Raw genomic sequence first — 20,783 nt, forward strand, 5'->3', positions numbered from 1 at the left:
ATTTGATTACAGTGTGTTTCAGAGAGGACCTTTCTGGAGTTAAATCTCTTTGGGGATCTTTGATCTGGAAGTCCATTGTTAAGTATCCCTCCCAATACTTGGGAACTTTCACCTGTTATTTCATTAAATAGGTTTTCTATGTCTTTTTTGTTCTCTTCCCCCTTATAGAACATCCATAATACAGGTAATTTTTATGCTTAAAGTTGTCCCATAGATTTCAAAGGCTTTCTTCATTTTTTAAAATTTTCTTTTCTTTCTTTTTTTTTTGGTCCAACTGGGTTGTTTCAAAAAATGTGCCTTCAAGTTCAGAGATTCTTTCTTCTGCTTCATCCAGCCTGTTGCTTCAGCTCTTGGTTATATGTTTTCTTTCATTTAATGAATTCTTCAGTTCCAGGATTTCTTCTTGTTTCTTTTTTGATATCTGTCTCTTTGTTGAATATCTCCTTCAGATCCTTAATTGTTTTTCTTATTTTGTTGTGTTGTCTATCTGCATTTTCTTGCATCTCATTGAGATTCAGGCATTTCATAGATTTTCTTTTCTTTAGGGTCTGGTACTGGAGAATTATTGTTTTCCTTTGGAGGTGTCACATTTCCTTGTTTTTTCATGGTTTTTAAAATTCCTATACTGATATCTGAATATTTGGTGGAATAGTCGCCTCTTCTAATACTCTGGAACTACTTTTGAAGGGTGAGACTCTTTCCTGGACAGGTGTTCTACAGTGTCAGTCAGGTGAAGTGGTTAGGTTTGGTGAGTATAGTAATGCTGTTTACATGTGATTCCTTCAACTGTATTCAGCACTGGAATTGTCTGTGAATGCCTCCATGACGTGGGTGCTAGGGTGCTCAGCAGCTCCTTGTTGGAGTGGATGACACTGGGCTGGGTCACAGGGGGCATGAATGAGGTCTTGAGCTCTTGATAGAAGTGTCAGGGTCCTCTGCAGCTGGATTGTATGACCCTTGGCAGGCTTGCTGTTTCCCCAGCCAGGTTCCTGTGTCTCCAGTAGTGGCAAAGGGGTGCTCTGCAGCTCCTCAGCTTATATGGGTATCCCTGGGCAGGATTTCTGGGGTTTGATCAGGACCTTGGACTTTGAGGGAGACAATGAGTGCTCAGCAGCTTCTAGGCTGAAGTGGGCAATTCAGAGTAGAGTCACTGGGGCTTCAGGTTGGGGCCTGCTTCCCCAGAAGAGATGCTTGGGAACACTGAAGATCCTCAGCTGAAGTGAGAGAGAGTATGTGAATTTACTAAGGCTGTGGGCCTGAAGAGAGATGTTAGGACTCTCTGCAGCTGCTCAGCTGAAGTGGGCCACTATGGGCAAGGCTGCTGCAGACATGGGTGGCCTCCCACACCCTCAGAGAGATGCTGGGGTTTTTCTGTAGTTCCTCTGCTGGCCTGGGCCATTCTGGATGAGATCACTAGGGTTGTGAGCAGGACCTTGTGCCACTAAGAGAGATGCTGGGGTGCTTTGCAGCTTCATCTTTGAAGTTGGCGATCTGGGTGAGGTCGTTGGGGTCATGGATGCCTCCTGCATTTGCGAGAGGAATGGGTCATGCTGCAGCTCCTCATCTGGAATGTGTCACTCAGCATAAGGTTGCTGGAGTTGTTGGGGGTTCCTGCACCCCCAAGAGTAATGCTGGGGTGCTGTGCACCTGGTCAGCTGGATAAGGTTGTTGGGGTTGTGTGTGGGATCCTGCAGCCCCAAGAGTGATACTGTGGCACTTTGCAGCTGCTCAGCTGAAGTGGGCCACTCTGAGCCAGGCTACTGTGGTCATGGATCTGCCCTCAAGAGAAATGTTAGGTCACTCTGCAGAGCCTCAGCTGAATGGGCCACTCTGGGCAAGGTTGCCAGGGCCATAGGCAGGCCCCTGCACCCTCAAGAGAGACCGTGAGTCGTTCTGCAGCTCCTCAGCTGGAGAGAGCTGCCCTGTGCAAGGTCACTGGGGTTGTGGCTGGGACCCTGTGCCCCCAAGATTGATGCTAGGCAACTCTGAAGGTCCTTAGCTGGAGTAAGCCATCCTACACAAGATCATTGGTGTTGTGGGCAAGCCCCTGTGCCGCCAAGAGAGATGCTGGGTTGCTCTGCAGCTTTGCAAACAAGGGTTTGTGCCCTTGAGAGAGGTGTGTGGGTGCTCCACAGTTTCACAGCTGGAGTGTGTGGCTTGGGCAGGTTTACTGGAGCTGCAGTGGGACTCTGTACTTCACTGAAAAGAGCAGGGCTACCAGCCGTGGCAGAAGGTTCCATCTGGTCAGCTTTCTGACTCTGGAAAGTACACACACTGGCTTCCTCTGTTCTGGGGGTGGCCTCTGCACTGCTCCAGATTGCTTGTTCCCAGGGTGCAGGGTGTCACATTTGCTGGGGTGCCAGAGCTCTGGTGTGATGAGAGTGCCTTAGGGCTGTGGAGATGCAAGGGGCTATTGGGCTCTAGGGCAAAGTGCACTCAGGTGTTGACTTCAATCCCAAAATGCTGATGTGCTGCAGTAGTCTGGGCACTGGGGGGTCGGGTTCAGCGTGAACTCCCTCCCTGGATTAATGCAGTGGTGTTGGCTCACAGCAGCTACCTACACTGGGCTCATAGCCTGCAGGGGCTGCGCAGCTCCCTGGTAGCTTGGATTGCAGGTGTCTGTGGCGCAACTCTTGCTTACCTTTTCCCTGCAGGCAGAAGTTCTTCCTGGTTCCCTGTAGCTCCTGGCTGGGGGCCTGGAGGATGGGGTGGTGGAGGCTGAGTATTTCCTCTCTTTCCCTATGTGGCTATTCTGAGTTTCTGTGCTCACTAGCATCTTGGTTACTCCTTTATGAATTCCAGTGCTCTATTTTAGTTATTTTCATCCAAGTGTGGTTACATAATCAGTGTGTCTTTCTGTCTTTATAGGAGAGATGAGCAGTAGAGTATTCTAGTTGGCCGTCTTGCTCCAACTCCTGTTCTCATCTCTATTATTTTATCCCTTTTTCTTTAACTTAACTTTTGTTTTTCTAGTTTCCTGAAGTGGAAGCTTAGGTTTTTGATTTGAGAATTTTCATCTTTTGTAATATAAGCATTTAGTGCTATAAATTTCCCTCAGCACTGCCTTAACTGCCTCCCACAAATTTTATTCAGTTCATTATATTCATTTTTATTCAGTTCAATATATTTTCATTTTTCCTTGAGACTTCCTCTTTGACCTATAATTTATTTAGAAGTATGCTATTTAGCTTATGAGTGTTTGGAGATTTTCCTGTTATCAATTTCTGCTATAATACCAGTGTGGAATTCCACTGGAGAACATACTCTGTATGATTTTAGTTCTTTTAAATTTGTTGAGGTTTGTCTTATTGCCAAGGATATGGTCTGTCTTAGCATATATTCCATAAAATGTACTTGAAAATGTAACATACAACTTGAAAAGAATTTATATTCTGCTGTTTTGTAGTGAACAGTTCTATAAATGTTGTTTAGACTGATTGGTTGCTGGTATTGTTGAGTTCTTTTATATCCTTCCTAGTTTTCTATTGAGTTCCATCAATTACTGAGAGAGGGGAGTTGAAGTCATCACCTATCATTGTGGAATTGTCTATATCTCCTTTCAGTTTTATTAGTTTTTGCTTCATGTGTTTTAAAGAGCTTTGTCATTTTGTGCATATGCATTTAAGATTGCTATGTCTTTTTTGGCGAATTGACTCTATTATCATGATATAATGACCTACTCTATCGCTGATGTCCAGCTATTTGCTTTCCTCTAAAAACCATTTCCCAGCAGACTGGTTTGTATCTCTTCGTGCTTTCCCTTCATCCCATCATGATCCTTCAAACTTCATCCCATTTGGAGTTGCCTTATAGTCTGTTCCTGGGAGGGTTGAAGGGATCTGTAGTGTTCATTGCCACATTGCCAGTTCTTGGCACATAGGTTCCCAGTAGCAGTTATAATCCGTGGATGGAAAAAAAAAATAATGGAAGTAATGTTACTTAGAACTTGGTTAGCATTATTTTAGCAACTGGAGTTGTTTTACAGAGTTCTTATTTTATTTCTTCCTGTAAAGCTGCTGAAACGCAGAAGCTGATTCTGTCACATTGTAAGATGCCTTTGGAAAATTCTCCAGTCCTCTTAGATGAATCTTGAGAACTTGGAACTTGGTGAGTTTCACTGGATACCTTCAGTTTTCATTTTGAGCTCAGAGGTATGCCATCTCTCTCTCTCTTTTTTTTTTTCTAAATCATGATATGGGGGGATTTGCAATCTCCTGTTAGGAGCATAGGATAGGAATTATGAAAATTCTTGGCGCCTGATCTTCTGCTTTCATTTATCTTTAGAATTTTCACTTTTATGAGGAGTAAAAAAGTTATTCATTGGCAAAATAATTGAAATCCAGATGTAAAGTATTTTCTTTTTAGCAATTCCTGGAATTTCTTAAAGTTACTGCTCAAAAATAAGAATTATAACTTTTTGTCTTTTCTGAGATGAAGGAAAATCATTTGCAATGACTGAAAAGTGGAGTAAAAATTATTTCCTGTGAGATTTTAGGTTTAGAGATAAAGCATCAGTTGGCTTAGATAAAGAAGGGCCAGTTACCTCCTGCAACTCTGGTTACCCACCCTCAGCAGTTACAGTGGGAATTAAGTTTTGGGAGACATTCAACCCAAGGCAGATGGATTGTAGAACTACACATTGGATACAGCAGTTGACCAAAACTTCCAAAGAAATCCCTTATTTCTATCCAGAGGACAAGGAACTGCCCCCACCCCCGCTTTGTTTTCTTTTTATCTCCCAGCTTTGCCCTGAGACTGCTTCCACTTATAAAGTTAAATTGTCATGGTGGCACAAGCACTTAAACCCCTAAGAGAAAAACATTTCTCTGGCCAGAGGAATTGAGAAAGAGGCTCCTGGAAACTGGAGCATGCTTTGGAAACCCCAGAGAGAAGAGATCTTTTGGGAAAGGAGATTCCCTAATTGTATGTATGAGCCCAGAAAGCTCCCACCTTCTCCACGAGCTACACATGCACAGACCAGACCTAAAAAACATAGCAAAGGCTTAGAGAGTTGAACTACAATGAAAACCACTGCTTGAACCCTAGCCTTATCCCTGAGTGATGCATGCAGAGGATAAACCCAAACAACATAGTACAGGCTTTGAAAACTGAACTGAGGGCCGGCCCGGTGGCGCACGGCTACAGTGCGCCGCTTGGGAGCGCAGTTGCGCTCCCGCCGAGGGTTCGGATCCCACATACAGACCGGTTCCCGCTCACTGGCTGAGCGAGGTGCAGGCGCAGCACCGAGGTTTGCGATCCCGTTGCCGGTCCCTGGTCCGGTACGGGCGCGATACTGAGGGTTGCGATCCGTTGCCGGACACGAAAAAAAGACAAAAAGGAAAAAAAAAAAAAAGAAAAAAAGAAAACTGAACTGACATTGGAACCACCACCCATGGAAGGCAAGACAGAACTTGCGATCTGAACTTAAATAGAAAAAATCAAATTCTCCAGAGGATGTCTAGGATATAATCCAGAATTACTTGACATGCAAAGAAATAGGAAAATCTGATCATTTTTTAAGGGAAAAGACAATAAACAGATGCCAACCCTGAGACAATCCAGGTGATGGAATTATCAGAAAAAGACCTTAAAGCAACTCATGCTTATGAGGTAAAAATGAACACTCTTGAAGTGAATGGAAAGATTGTTTTCCTCTGAAAAAGAGAAACTATGTAAAAGAATCAAATGGAAATTTCAGAACTGAAAAATACAGTATATGAAATACAGGTTTACTGCATGGGCTTAATAGCTGAAGAAAGTGTCAAGATAAATCAATAAAACCTCATCAAATCTTGTGTCTTCTGTATCAAGAGTGTGTCTTTCTTCTGTAATACTTGTTAAGTCCATGCTGTATTCCATGAAACCTGGTCATAGGCCTTCTGGCTGGTGAATGAGTGTGTGTGTCATCTAGTGATCCTCATTTACACTCTAATTACTCCTACTTACATGCTGCAAATATCTGTGCAATTTTAGCCACATCTCCCTTGCCACTCCACAGATTCAGATAGGATCTTGGCCCACCATTCTCCCAGATATTGTCATTTAAGAGTAAGAATCAAACAGTCAGTCAATGGGTTGAAATAATAATAATTAGCTAAGGGACTAAATATATCCATTTTTTTTTCTTTTAATTTAAAAGTTTTGAAAGTAAATAGGGACAGAGAGATAAGTGGAAATGGATAGCATATTAAATCATATATTGCAAAATCTTACAGTTTAAAAGGAGTAGATTTTCTCTTAAATACAAACTTAGATGTGTAATTATTTTAGTGAAGAAGAAATGCTTTATGGTCATTGTTTTCTGAATAATCTGTGGTTCTACTTGAACTCATTAGATGGTTGTGAACTTACTTGGCCTACTTGGCTGCACAAAAGCAGCCTGGCAGTTTACCCAAGTTTTAATAGGTCAAAACAACTCGTTTTTTTTTTTTTTTTTCCTTTTTATCTTTTTTACTGACTGGTAACGGGATTGCAACCCTCGGTGTTGCGCCCGTACCGGGGACTGGCAATGGGATCGCAACCCTCGGTGTTGCGCCCACACCACACTCAGCCAGTGAGCGGGAACCGGTCTCCACATGGGATCCAAACCCTCGGCGGGAGCGCTGCCGCGCTCCCAAGGGGCACACTCTCCAGTGCGCCACCGGGCTGGCCCAAAACAACTGTTTTTTTAATGAAGTTATTATACTGCAAAAAGTTAGAAGAATACTTGTGGCCTTAAAAATGGATGCTTTATTGGTGGTATTTAAAGTAGCTCTGGTGGCCTCATTGATGAAGTATATACTATGTCAAAACATTGTTATATTTATATATATATATATATATATATATATATGTTAATTGCATGTTATTAAATATCTCATGAGCTAGCTCTAAGCCTTGTATTTTCATAATATTACTTAATAATTAAAATTTCTAACAGGTACCTGGAGGATTTATAGCACTAATGAAAAACTATACCTCTTTTAGGTTGATACAGTTTTCTCTCTGTCTTTTTCTGGAGACCCATCTCAGAAATTTACATATATTTGTCTTTTTTAAATAATAGAACATTCCACAAAGTCTGGGATTTAATTAATCTTGTTTGGATATCTATTTGATACTTATAAATTAAGTCATTTTTGTATATTGTGTATCAATTAAAAGTTTTCCATAAGAGAAAACGTGCTGTCATATTCATGTAAATTTTGACATTCAGAAGAACATCCATAGAGCCTTTTGCTACCATATAGCAATAAAGATAGGCTTTAGTTGCAGTTGAACTCATGTGGCCTGAATTGTCATCCACATTATTTTTCAATTCCCTTGAAGAAACATGAAAGGAAAAAATAGTTCAGAAGTTAAGGAATTACTGGCATGGTAGTGTAGTCCTTTACTTATTAGTAGATCAAATTATTCTTTGATGTTTCATCTTCCTCCTCAAATATTTGATTTTGTCTTTACCAGAAAGAGACTTCTTGGTTCATGGTGTATGGTAGGCAGAAGAATAACCCTTCAAATATGTCCATGTCCTAATTTTCAGAACCCATGACTATGTTAGTTTACATGGAAAGGAAGAATTAAGGCTGCTAATTAGCCAATCTTGAAATGGGGAGATTGTCCAGGATTATCTGGGTGGGCTCCATGTAATCATACGGGCCTTTACAAGGGAAAACAGAGGCAGAAGGGATGGTAGCCTGAAAAGGACTTGGCCTACTGCTGACTTAGTAAATAGAAGAGAGGAGAAGAGAGGAGTCATGAGCTAAGGAATGTGGGTAGCTTCTAGAAGATTGCAAAACCAAGAAAACAGGTTCTCTGTTGGAGCTTCCAGAAAGAAATGCAGCTCTGCCATCACCTTGATTTTAGCCCAGTGAGACCTGTGTTGGACTTTGAGCCACAGAACTGTGAGATAATAAATTTATGTTGTTTTAATCCTTTAAGTTTGTGGTAATTTTTTATAGCAGCCATAGAAAATTAAAATACGGTACCTCTGTTCAGTTTTTTACTAGCACCATGGAGTTTATATGATTAGTTCAGTCCTGATGTGAATGACAATGTGATTTTCTGTGAAGATCAATTCTCGTTTATTATATTAAGTAGACATTTATGTTGACAGGATGATGTCAACTGATGGGCAGGCCTTTGTTTACCCAGGGGTCTTCATTTTCTGTTTCATAGGAATAGTAACTAGTTTTGATGGAGAATAGAGAATATGTGTATAGTGAGTGTAGAATGGGAGATGAGGCTGGAGAAATAAACTAAAGCTAGAAAGGAAAATTGGTGTCTTGTAATGTAACAAAAAATCTTCAGAAGCCTTAGTTTCTCCTCAGCAAGTTCCTTGTTATTTGCATTATGCTTGACTGTGTTAGTAAGTATTATAAATTAAAATTTTAAGACATTTTTATTGTCAGCACAACTTGAGCAATTTGGGGGTCATAAGCAACTGTTGCACTTTGCCATGAAATAACTCTTGGAACAGCTTATCTATGTGGTAAATGTACAAAAAACTAAATGGCAAAAAGGAAGGCTAGTGTTTAGACAAACATGAAGAAGAATGAAGGATTTCTAATAGAAGATGGTGAACAACTTGACCAGTCATAGACTGTCACTGTATTTGATTTTCCTGACCATCTCAAGTAAACTCACCTTGTTCCTTTCTGCCTTTACTGCGATGAGAAACTGAGGGCCAAGCAAAGATTAGGAAGCTGGGACAATTTTGTTTTGTTTTGTTTCTTTTTAAAGGACAAACATTAGTAAATTGAAGCTATATTGTCAGTTTAAAAAAGTGATTGTGTTTTTGTCTTTTTGCACCCAGTGGATCACATGCTATCCTAGCTTGTGAGGGAGAAGAGGAATAAGGTGCTTGAAATTGTGAATATGGAGGGGGTTGTGGTTATTGGTAACGGTGAGTTCTAGAGCAATACCAGGGGAATCAGTGGGAGATAGGGTAGAGCACAAAATTTTTGTAGAAGAGATCAAGAACTGACTGACCAAGATGTTGGGGGGATCATTTTGTGCATATTGAAATCCATAATTGTGACAAAAAGGTATGGGAGAGGGTAACATTGCTCAGTGAGTGAGGGGGCTCGTCGTGGGAGTTTGTGAATGGCTGCAAGAAAGAGGAGATAATAGCTGATGTAGTCTGGTGGCATGAGATTCAAAGCTGGGGTTTTTAGGGAGGTGAGAGAGGATAACAGTTCAGAAATGACAACGAGGAGCAAGGAAAACCACCCCACCTCCATGGCCTGGTCATCCGAGAAGTGGAAGAGGAAACAGCCATCATTTGAAAGGTTTGGAGCTAAAGCGAAACTCCTAGAAGAGAGTGAAGCCTCAGTTGGTGCAAGAAAGGTGAAGAGAGTGTGCAACAACAATACTGAGAAAATAGGATATTTCGATAACAGTATACCAGGAGTTCCAGAGGACACAGTGAAAGGATTTCAGAAAATGGAGAAGGAAGGGAAAAAAGGGGTAAGTATAGGAATATACAGAGTGTATAGGGATGAGAGTCCAGGTGGTAGGGAATGACCTGGGAATCTTGCTGATTTATATAAGAAGAATGTAGGGCATAATGGAATTAGTTTTGACAGTCTCCTAGGCAGATTGTTATAGATGTTATGGGGGAGAAGTTTGTGAGACTCACATTTGTGAAGAGCAGCCAAAGATTTGGGTAACGTTTTCACTGCAATGCAATGATAGCACTTAGTAATGTAATGATAAATTAAGCTACAGCCAATGCATTCTCTTCCCAACCCCACTCCCACCATCAGTCACACCCCGCAGCAATAGTGGGACAGATGCATCCTGTTGCTTCTGCAACCAGTTCTTAGAGTTCAGGTGACTTGGGGCCCATCCCCTGGGGAGTCCCTCATGTTCACAGATCCCACCTCGCACCTCTATTCCCTGGTCTAATAGGTGTCTCCGCTTTCGCCTGTCAACACCAGCAGGGGTGGGGCTCTGACCCCACGGCTCCTCCCCACACACCCCTTCTCCTAGCTGTGCCATCTCTGTAAACATGCTCTGTGCTGCTCAGGCCAGTCCTAGGAATCCTTCTTGACCCATCTCTTTTCTCACATCCCACATTCCATCTGTCCATAAATCCCAACCCTCCTGCCTTAGGAATATCTCCTGGAGCTGACCACTGCTCACCGCTCCCAACACAGCTACCCATCAGTCCGATCCCCACATCCCAGCTGGCATACCAGGAAGTCAGCTCACTGCATCCAGCTGTGACCACCACAGGAACATCTCCACAGAGGGAGTCATCGGTATATTTTTATTGGAAAATGTTGTTTTGCACCCATTAGATATTAATAATACATTTTTAATAAAATAACCGCTTTGTTCAAGGGAATTGAATTATTCATGATTTTCCTGAGTTCTTTCCTGTTGGAGCGCCCCTGACTGTTTGACTTTCTAAATAGCCTAAGTGATTCCAAACTCTTTCTTGCAAAGAGAAATGAATGTCAGAACTGAAGCTCAATAAAGAAATCCTTGTTTTCTCCCACATGCTTATGCACTTCAAAAGACTCGCCTAAACCACAGACCAAGCAGTTAAATTGTTTCTTTGCATGGTGGATTAGACAATTGACTTTTATTCTTCAGTGGCTCTATGTCTGCAAGGCCAAGCACACATACGTGTGCACATGTACAAACACGCATGGACACAGACCCGATCCTCAACCCGATTATCTGCTATGAGTTTTGGGCTTTTGTTTATAAGAACCACTGTGAGCTTCAAAACCCAAAACACGTTTCTTCCTCACAGGCCCCCAGCAACATGCAACCCCCGGTGTCCAATCTGGCACTCCCCCTTCCAGGACAACATGTTAAATTTGAGATGTTCAGGTAGAAAAACAGAAAGTTAATTTGAGGTAAAGGGTTTTTTTTTTGTTTTGTTTTTCTTTTTGTCTTTTTTTACTGACCGGTAACGGGATTGCAACCCTCGGTGTCGCGCCCGTACCAGAGACCGGCAACGGGCTCGCAACCCTCGGTGTTGCACCCGCACCGCGCTCAGCCAGTGAGTGGGAACCGGTCTCCACATGGGATCCGAACCCTCGGCGGGAGCGCCGCTGCACTCCCAAGCGGCGCACTCTCCAGTGTGCCACTGGGCCGGCCCTTGAGTTGATTTTTTTATATGGTGAGAGATAGGAGTCTACTTTTAATCTTCTGCTTGTGGATATCCAGTTTTCCCAGCAACATTTATCGACGAGGCTGTCCTTTCTCCAGTGTGTATATATGTATATATATATATATTTTTAATTTTATTTTATCAATATACAGTGTAGTTGATTTTTGTGTCCCTTTACTGAATCCTTCCTCCCCCTTCCTGTCCCCCTTCCTGCCCATCAACATCATATCTGTTTGCTTGTCTTAATAAGTCAAGAAATTGTGATTGTTGTGTCTTCTTTCACACACACACCCCCCACACTTGTTTGAGTATTTATTTATTTATTTATTTATTGACCAGTAAGGGGATCGCAACCCTCGGCATGGTGTTGTCTGCACCACGCTCAGCCAGTGAGTGCACTGGCCATCCCTATATAGGATCTGAACACGTGGCCTTGGCGCTAACAGCGCTGCACTCTCCCAAGGGAGCCAGGGGGCCGGCCCTTTATTTATTTATTTTTAGCTCCCACAAATAAGTGAGAACATGTGGTATTTCTCTTTCTGTGCCTGACTAATAGTTTTGGTGCCTTGGTTGAAAATCAGTTGGCTGTATGTGCATGGGTGTATTTCTGTATTTCATGGGCTCTCTATTCTGTTCCACTAGTCAATTTTTCTGTTTTTATGCCAGTGCCATGCTGTTTTGTTTGCTATAGCTGTATAGTATATTTTGAAACCAGGTAGTGTGATGCCTCCAACTTTGTTCTTTTTGTTTAAGATTGCTTTGTCTATATAGGTTCCATACAAATTTTAAGATGTTTTTCTATTTCTGTGAAGAATGTCATTGGTATTTTGATAGAGATTGCATTGAATCTGTAGATTGCTTTGGGTAATATGGATATTTTGATTATATTAATTCTTCCAATCCATGAATAGGTGATGTCTTGCCATTTACTTGTGTCTTCTTGAATTTCTTTCACCAATGTTATACACTTTTAATTGTAGATGTCTTTCACTTTCTTGGTTAAATTTACTCCTAGGTATTTCATTTTTTCAGTAGCTATTATGAATGGGGCTACTTTCTTGATTTCTTCTTTAGATACTTTGTTACTGATTTATAGGAATACTGTTGATTTTTGTTCGTTGATTTTGTATCTTGCCACTTTGCTGAATTCATTTATTAGTTCTAGTAATTTTTTTGGTGGAGTCTTTAGGGTTTTCTATGTATATGGTCATGTCATCTGCAAATAGGGATAGTTGGACTTTCTCCTTTCGATTTGGATCCCCATTATTTCTTTCTCTTGCCTTACTGCACAGGCTAAAATTTCCAGTATTATGCTGTTATGGGTGGGGAAAGTGGGCATCCTTGTCTTGTTCCAGATCTTGGAGGAAAAGCCTTCAGTTTTTTGCCATTCAATATGATATTAGCTACGGGTTTGTTAGGTATGTTCCTTCTATACCTAACTTGTTGAGTGTTTTTATCATGAAGGAATATTGGATTTTATGAAATGCTTTTTCTGTGTCATTTGAAATGATTATGTCCCCTCCCCTACACTTCATTCTGTTTATGTGATGTATCACATTTAGTGGTTTGTGTTTGTTGAACCATCCTTGCATTCCTGGAATGAATCCTACTTGATCATGGTGAATGATCTTTTTAATGTGCTGTTGGATTTGGGTCACTAGTGTTTTGCTGAGAAATTTCACATCTGTGTTCATTAGGAGTAATGGTCTGTAGTTTTCTTTTTTTGCTGTGTCTTTTTCCAGCTTTGGTATGAGTGTAATGCTAGACACATAGAATAAGTTTGGAAGTATTCCCTCCTCTATAATTTTTCAGAAGAGTTTGAGAAAAATTGGTATTGGTTCTTCCTTAAATGTTTGGCAGAATTCGGCAGTGAAGCTGTCTAGCATTAGGGTTTTCTTTGGGAGTTTTTTTATTACTACTTCATTCTCATTACTTGTTATTGGTCTGTTTAGGTTTTCTAATTCTTTACAATTCAACCTTGGTAAGTTGTATGTGTCCAGGAATTTCTCCATTTCTTTTAGGTTTTCTGGTTTATTTATTAGCATCTAGTTGTTTGAAGTAGTCTCTTATGATCGTTTGTATTTCTCTGGTTTCAGTTGTAATGTCTCCTTTTTTCTGATTTTATTTATTTGAGTCTTCTCTCTTTTTTTCTTTCTTAGTCTAGCTAAATTTTTTCATTAATTTTATCTTTTCTAAAAACCAACACTTTGTTTCCTCAAATATATGATTTTTTAGTTTCTAATTCATTTATTTTTGCTCTGAATCTTTCTTATTTCTTTCCTTCTACTAATTTTGGGTTTATTTTATTCTTGTTTCTCTAATTCCTTGAGGTGTAATGTCAGGTTTTTTATTTGAAGTCTTCCTTCTTTTGTGATGTAGGCATTTGTTGCTCTAAACTTTCCTTTTACAATTGCTTTTGCTGTATCCCCTAGGTTCTGGTATGTTTTATTTTTATTTTTGTTTGTCTCCAGGAGGTTTTTAGTTTTCTTTTTAATTTCTTCTTTGACCCGTTCATTATTTAGGAGCATGTTGTTTAATTTTCATGTTTTTGTGCAGCTTCTAATGTCCCTTCTGTTACTGATTTTATTCCACTGTTTTATTCTGTTGAGGCCAGACAAAATAGTTGGTATGATTTCAGTTTTTTAAATTTGTTGTGACCTAACATATGGTCTATTCTAGAGAATGTTCTATGTGCTGCTCAAAAAGACATGTATTCTGTTGCTGTTGGATGAAATGTTCTGTAAATGTTTGTTAGGTCTAATCAGTCTGGAGTGGATATTAACTCTTGATGTTTCTTGGTTACTTTTCTGTCTGGGTGATCTTTTCTTCATTTTTTTTTTTTTTTTTTTTTAAAAGATGACCGGTAAGGGGATCTTAACCCTTGACTCGGTGTTGTCAGCACCACGTTCAGCCAGCGAGCCAACCGGCCATCCCTATACGGGATCCGAACCTGGGCCCTTTGTGTTATCTGCACCGCACTCTCCCGAGTGAGCCACGGGCTGGCCCTTTTCTTCATTTTTTTTTTTTTTTAAAAGATGACCGGTAAGGGGATCTTAACCCTTGACTCGGTGTTGTCAGCACCACGTTCAGCCAGCGAGCCAACCGGCCATCCCTATACGGGATCCGAACCTGGGCCCTTTGTGTTATCAGCACCGCACTCTCCCGAGTGAGCCACGGGCTGGCCCTTTTCTTCATTTTTAACATAGGCATTTCCTGGTATGAACTTCCCTCTTAATACTGCTGTTGTTGCATCTCATAAGTTTTGGTTTGTTGTGTTTTCATTTGTCTCAAGATATTTTCTAATTTACTTTTTGATTTCATCCTTGACCCCTTGTTTTTTCAAGAGCGTGGTGTTCAGTCTTTACACTTGTGAATTTTCCAGTTTTACTTCTGATTTTGATTTCTGTGTTCATTTTATTGTGGTCTGAAAAGATGCTCGATATGATTTCAGTCTCTTTAAATTTGTTAAAACTTGCTTTGTGACCTAGTAGCTAAGGAATGTTCTATGTGCATTTAAGAATAATGTTTATTCTTTTGTTGGCTGGAATGTTCTATATGTTTGTTAGGTCCATTTGGTCTACATGGTGTTCAAGTCTGCTCGCTCTTTACTGATTTTATGTTGGATGATATGTCCATTTTTGAGACAGACGTAATGAAATCTCCTGTTGCTATTGTTGTTGCTCTCTATTTCTCCTTTCAGTTCTGTTGATGTTTGCTTCATATATTTGGATGCTGTGATGTTGGGTGCATATATATTTATAATAGCAATATTTTTCTAATGAATTAACCCTTTTATTGTATATAGTGTTCTTGTCTCTTGAGACAGTGTTTTACTTAAAGTCTATTTTGACTGATAGAAGTATGGCCACTTGTGCTGGCTTTTGGTTACCATTTGCATGCAATACTTTTTTACATACTTTCACTTTCAGCTTTCGTGTGTCTTTTAAGTCTGAAGTGAGTGTCTTTAAGAAAGCATATGGTTGGATCTTGTTTTTTTATCTGGTCAGCCACTCCATGTCTTTTGTTTGGGGAGTTTAATCCATTTACATTTAAAGTAATTACTGATAAGGAAGAGCTTGTATTCTGTCTTACAGTTTTTTGTCCCTCTTTTCCTTTCTTGCTTTCTTTCTTTGTCTTTTGTTCATTTTTTTGTATTGTTAGGCTTTGACTCCTTTCTTATTTTCCTTCGCATATCCTCTGTAAGTATTTTCTTCATGGTTATCATGAGGGTTAAATAAAATATAGTTATGATAATCAATTTAAGTTGATAATAGCTTCAATTGAATACCAAAACTCTACTCTTTTACTCCCCCTCTCCATTTTATGTTTTTGCTCTCACAAATTATATCCCTTTATATAGTGTATTTATTAACATATTTTCAGTTATAGTTTTTTTATACTTTTGCCTTTTAACTTCTGTACAGAATTAAAAGTGATTGTTTTAGTTTATTTATGATTTTTAAGTTTTATTTTTTAGAAACAATTTGTAAAATTTAAAGTTTTATATACATTTTTGTTGACAGAGTTCTAAATTTTGTTATATTCAAAAATTATTTTTAAAAATTTGTTATGATAAACTTTTACATAAGTTGAATAAATCTAGCATTTTTTTTTTTTAAACAGAATTCTGAGACTGATGATTGGTCATACAGAAGAATACCTTGAACCTATAGTGTTCTGAAGAATCAGTTCAAAAGATCCAAAAAGTACAAAAGGTAAAGAAAGGTGTACCTTAGAATGTACCATGGGATGATGTTTTTCCTAAAATCATATATATATATGTATATATACATATATATTTTATTATTTTATAATTATATTATATTTGTATATATTTTACATATTTAAATATATATTACACATATAATATATATAATATTTTACATATTTAAATATATATTATATATATATAATCCATATATGTATATATATATGATAGTTCATGGATATATATATATATATATATACACATATATATATAATATATATATATATATATATATGAGATTTTATATATATATATATATATATATGGACATATATATAATATATATTTAAATATGTAAAATATATACAAATATAATAATATAATTATAAAATAATAAAATATATATGTATATATGAACTATTTTGGTGTACTAATTTGAGGAAAGTTTTATTTAAAAAAAATTCCCTTTTGTGTTAATTTATCACAAAACATTTATTGTGCACCAGCTATGTCCAGATATTATTTTAGAGACTGGGATTACAGTGATGAATATGACAGAAGCCATCCCTGCTCTCATAAACATTGCATTCTAGAGGAAGAAAAATAAAAAACAAATGTGAAATATGTGGCTAGTAGTTAGTACTATGCAGAGAATTAAAATGGATAATGTGATACAGACTGGTGACTGTTCGTATTAGGTAGTAAGAGAATGCTTCATTGACAAAGGGGCATTTTAGTTGCAATCTGAATGACAAGAAGATGCCAGCCATGTGAAGATCTGAGAGAAGAGCTTTACAAGCAGTGGGAACACAAATGACTGTGGAATGCTTGAGGAACAGACAGAGTAAATATGACCTGGAGTATAGTAAGCGATGGCGAGAATATACAGAGATTGGGTTAGAAAAGAAAACTGGGAGAGAAGCAGATTTACAGAAGAAAGTCAAGTTTTCTGTTTTGGCTAGGTGCTGTTTCAGACACCTGTAAAATCTGTAGAAATTTCAAAAAGACAGTTGTTTATTATGACTCTGTAACTGATAATCTGGTCTAAGGGTGTGGATTTGGGAGTCATTGGCGTATAGAGGTACTTAGTGTCATATGTCTAGTTGAAATTATCTAGGAAGTAAACAAAGATTGAGAAGGATTCAGCCCTGACACATGCCAGTATTAATCAGGGGAGAGAAAGCAGCCAGTGAGATGAATGGAAAAGTAGGAAAGTGTTCTGTTACAGAAACCACAAAAAGAAAGTGTTTAAAAATGCAAAAGTGGTTATCTGTATCACATGTCACTAAGAGGTCAAATAGGGAATAGAGTGAAGCAGCTATTAGATTTGGCAACATGAATGTTTCTGGTAATTCCAGTAAGAGTAAGCAATCTCAGTGGAGTAGTGAAAGCTAATTAAGAGTGATGGAGAGAGAGAACAGGGGACTTCCAGTTAGAGATGGCAGAGAATACAGTTAAAATTCATTTCCTCTTGCAAATTCATTAAAGCTAAAGTAAAAGAATTTTTACAGAAGACATAACTTCACAAGAACAAGGAGAATGGAAGAGGAAGCAATAGCAACAAAATTTTGGAACCTGAAAAGCAAAAGGAAGTGTGGTAATTTTGTTTTTTTTCAGATCCTAAATCCTAAGCCAGCTGTGGGAAAACTGAGAAACAAACTTCATGGCATTATAGAATGTCTAAAATTTTCAGGCATTAAAAGCACTCTTTATTTCTGGAAATAGCAATGATGGTGGGCATAAAACAGGATGATTCATTGCAAATATATTTAAGAGGTAATTACACTCCATCAATACTTTTCCTAACTTTGGAACTGGGGCAGCTGCCCCTTCCCTATCTTAGCAGAAGTCTGGAGATTTATTTTCTAACACGGATAAAATAAAAGAGCAACAAACAGTTGACAATGGGGATAACATATTGAAAACAGGGTATGAAGAATCCAAGCTACTAAGTTTTTATACTCTCAAGAAAGCATTGAGGAGATTCTTTTCTGCGAATTATAACTGGCCTAAGAGAAAAGATCTGAAGATACTGACACTGAGAATTCCCCAGAGAAATATTCCAACTTGATACCCCTACAGTAAAGTTTACATTTAACAAGCCCTTTCACACAGGGCTTTCAGTGATCTTTTTAGTGCCTCACCCTTACATATGAACCTGACATCACTAAGCCAGAGATCACTAGACATCTGAGGAAAACCTCTTATGTGAGAGACAAAGACCAAATCAAAAGGGGAAATGGAGACCAGATAAGCAGGTAAAAATCAAAACAAACACAAAACTATCATTTAATAGTTTCAGAAAGGTAAAAGGAGATGCTACATCTATGAAACGTTGAGATACAATAAGAAATGAAATTAGAAATGAAATGCAATGAAAGGGTCAAAAAATAAAATTGATGTATTGAAAGTAAAGCAGAGAGACAAAGAGATGGAAAATGAGAGAAAAAATAAGAAAATAAAGGAAATGGCCAGGATCTCCAATGTTCAAATAATGGAATTCCAGAAAGAGAGAATAGAGGAGACAGAAGAGAGAGACAAAGAATGGTGAATGATTCAAGAAAACTCTCAAGAATTAGAGGGCATAAGTTTCCAGTTAGAAGGAGCCTATTGAGTGACCAATACAGCTTTTAGAGTAAATCCACAATGGGGCACACGACTATTAAATTTGTGAACACGGGAGCATCCAGAGTAAAAGAAATAATAGTTCACATATAAAGGGTCAGTAATCAGAATGGCTTTGAACTTCTTGACACTCCATGGGACACTAGAAGACAGTGGAGCCTTCAGAATTCTGAGGGAAAAATGATTTCTAACCCAGTGTTCAGTATTCAACTAAACTATTGTTTAAGTATAGATTATGACGGTTTCAGATTTGTGAGGTCTTAAAAAATTTAGCTGCCACGTCCCCTTTCTTAGGCAGTTATTGGAGGAGGTATTCAACAAAAATAAAGTAAAAAAGGTGAAGGCATAGGATACAAGTAATAGGGAATGTAACTTAATTAGAGATCCAAGGAATCACAAGGATGATGGTGAATAGCGATCACAAGATGACAGCTTGTCACCAGGTGTAGTAGATATCATCCAGTCCCTATGGGAGCAGGTTAGAAGGTTCCAAGAGAAATAGCTGTTAGAAGGTGAAATTGGTAGAATGTGTAATGTATTTGAAGATACAGATTTAGGCAGGAAAGAGTTTGGAGCTAAATTGGTAATAAGTATGCCACAAAACCAGATGAACAGTAAAATAAAACAATTATTAACTCTGGGAAAACTGCTTAGAAAGGGAAAGTAATTGTAGTAGGCTGTATGGCTCAGTTGTAAATTGTATTTACAGAGTCGTAATAATCTTAACTTCAATTATAACGACCTAACCAAAATTGTATATTGGGAAATTGGGGAAGTGTGCATGTGTATTAGGTAAGGATGGGGGAATCAAATAGAGCTAAAATCTTACTTTTCTTAGTTGAATTCAATAGATGGTGTCTAAAAAACAAGACATTTTTGAGGTCAAAAAGAGACAGGTATTACATTGGGTCAATGCAAATAAATTGGGACTGTCTTGGCACCCTGCCTAAACTGAAAGAATCAAGAAGTCACAAAATAAAAGATATTAAAGACAGGGAATTAAATACCAAAACAAACAGTTGAATAGAGGAAAGTGGTTGAAAGTAGAAAATGGGGGTCAGAGGACGGAGGACTTCTGATTTTTAAGTAAGTCTCGTGAAACTGTGCTGTTTAAACTTTGTACATTTATACATCGGTAAAAATAAACACTAACTTGTAAAATAAGAGGAAGAATGAAAGTGAGGACATTAAAACAGCAACTGTACACAACTCTGACAAGCAGTTTTTCTGGGAAAGGGAGCAGAAAAGTTAGGCAGTAGTTTAAAGGGGTTATTGGGTCAGGAGAGTTTTTTGGGTTTGGTTTGTTTTCAAGGAAAGAGATACTAAGATGTGTTACTATGTTTATCAGAATAATCCAGGTATATAGGGAGAAGTTAATGATGTGTAGGAGTGGAAACCCTTCAAGTTAGCAGCAGACAGCTCAGAAAACAAGTAGTATGTCATTGAGACTGCACAGTTTATTATTATCAGTACAGGATTATTAATACAGTATTATTAATACAGGATGTGTTGTATTTTGAGTATGGGTTCTGTTTGGAAGATAGACTGCCAGATACTGAGATTTTCTATAATTATGTGTAGTACTGCATTCTGAATTAAAAACATACCTGCTCTGTATTTGGCAAAATTTGAATTGTTTTTAAAGTTTCTTAGGTACTAATATCTCCCCATTTGATAAATATTTTTTATGCTAGGTTTTAAAATGGTGTTTATAAAAGACTCAGGTCATCATTGTCCCCTGTCATAATGTCATAATATGCTCAGCTGGGAAGTCCTGTCACTGAATGACTTTGAGCTTAAACAACTTAAAGGAGCATTTGATTCCTAGCTGTGACTTAATCCTTTATAATTTGTGAACTTTGGATTCCAGTAACTGCAACTTGTACTTTCAAAGACATATTATTGCAAATCATTCTGGCCTTTTAATGTCAAACTTTAAAAAAGTAACTGTTAATAGCAAAACTTATTATATATTAGTAGATTATATATTTGAAATTCCTCCTCAGCTTGTGTGGGACATGGTGTGGCATCTGAAACTGAATCCTTCTTAGAATTTCATAGCTTGGGCAAGTGTGACTCTAGCTAGTCTTTTTGGATTGAAAGTGTGGGTCCTAGGGTAGTCCCCAAACAAAATGTTTTGGCTATTTCCCCATTACCGCTTGGTTTTGTTAAAGTTAATTTGACACCATTTAAAGAAGTTAAGGGGAATCTCCTTCCAACAATTGATCCAGGGTACTCAGTGGGGCCTATTTCACTTCCTCTTTTACCTTTTCCTTAAGTATTAATTGGCTAGAAAAGTAGAGAAGAGATCTTGAGCTAGACTGTTACGGATATATTCTTATGTTG

General features: G+C 38.4%; 1 protein-coding gene across 1 annotated transcript in view; it reads left to right on the plus strand.

Moving 5' to 3' along the window:
* CLOCK (clock circadian regulator) overlaps positions 1–20,783 on the plus strand; it is a 122,539-nt gene that overhangs the window by 37,788 nt on the left and 63,968 nt on the right. The window contains exon 2 of the mRNA XM_008581656.1: positions 15,728–15,819. The gene's annotated coding sequence lies outside the window, so the exon portion shown is untranslated. The remainder of the gene's footprint in view (positions 1–15,727; positions 15,820–20,783) is intronic.

This window comes from Galeopterus variegatus, unplaced genomic scaffold (genome assembly GCF_000696425.1).
Source record: "Galeopterus variegatus unplaced genomic scaffold, G_variegatus-3.0.2 Scaffold2428, whole genome shotgun sequence".
NCBI classification, from domain to species: domain Eukaryota; kingdom Metazoa; phylum Chordata; class Mammalia; order Dermoptera; family Cynocephalidae; genus Galeopterus; species Galeopterus variegatus.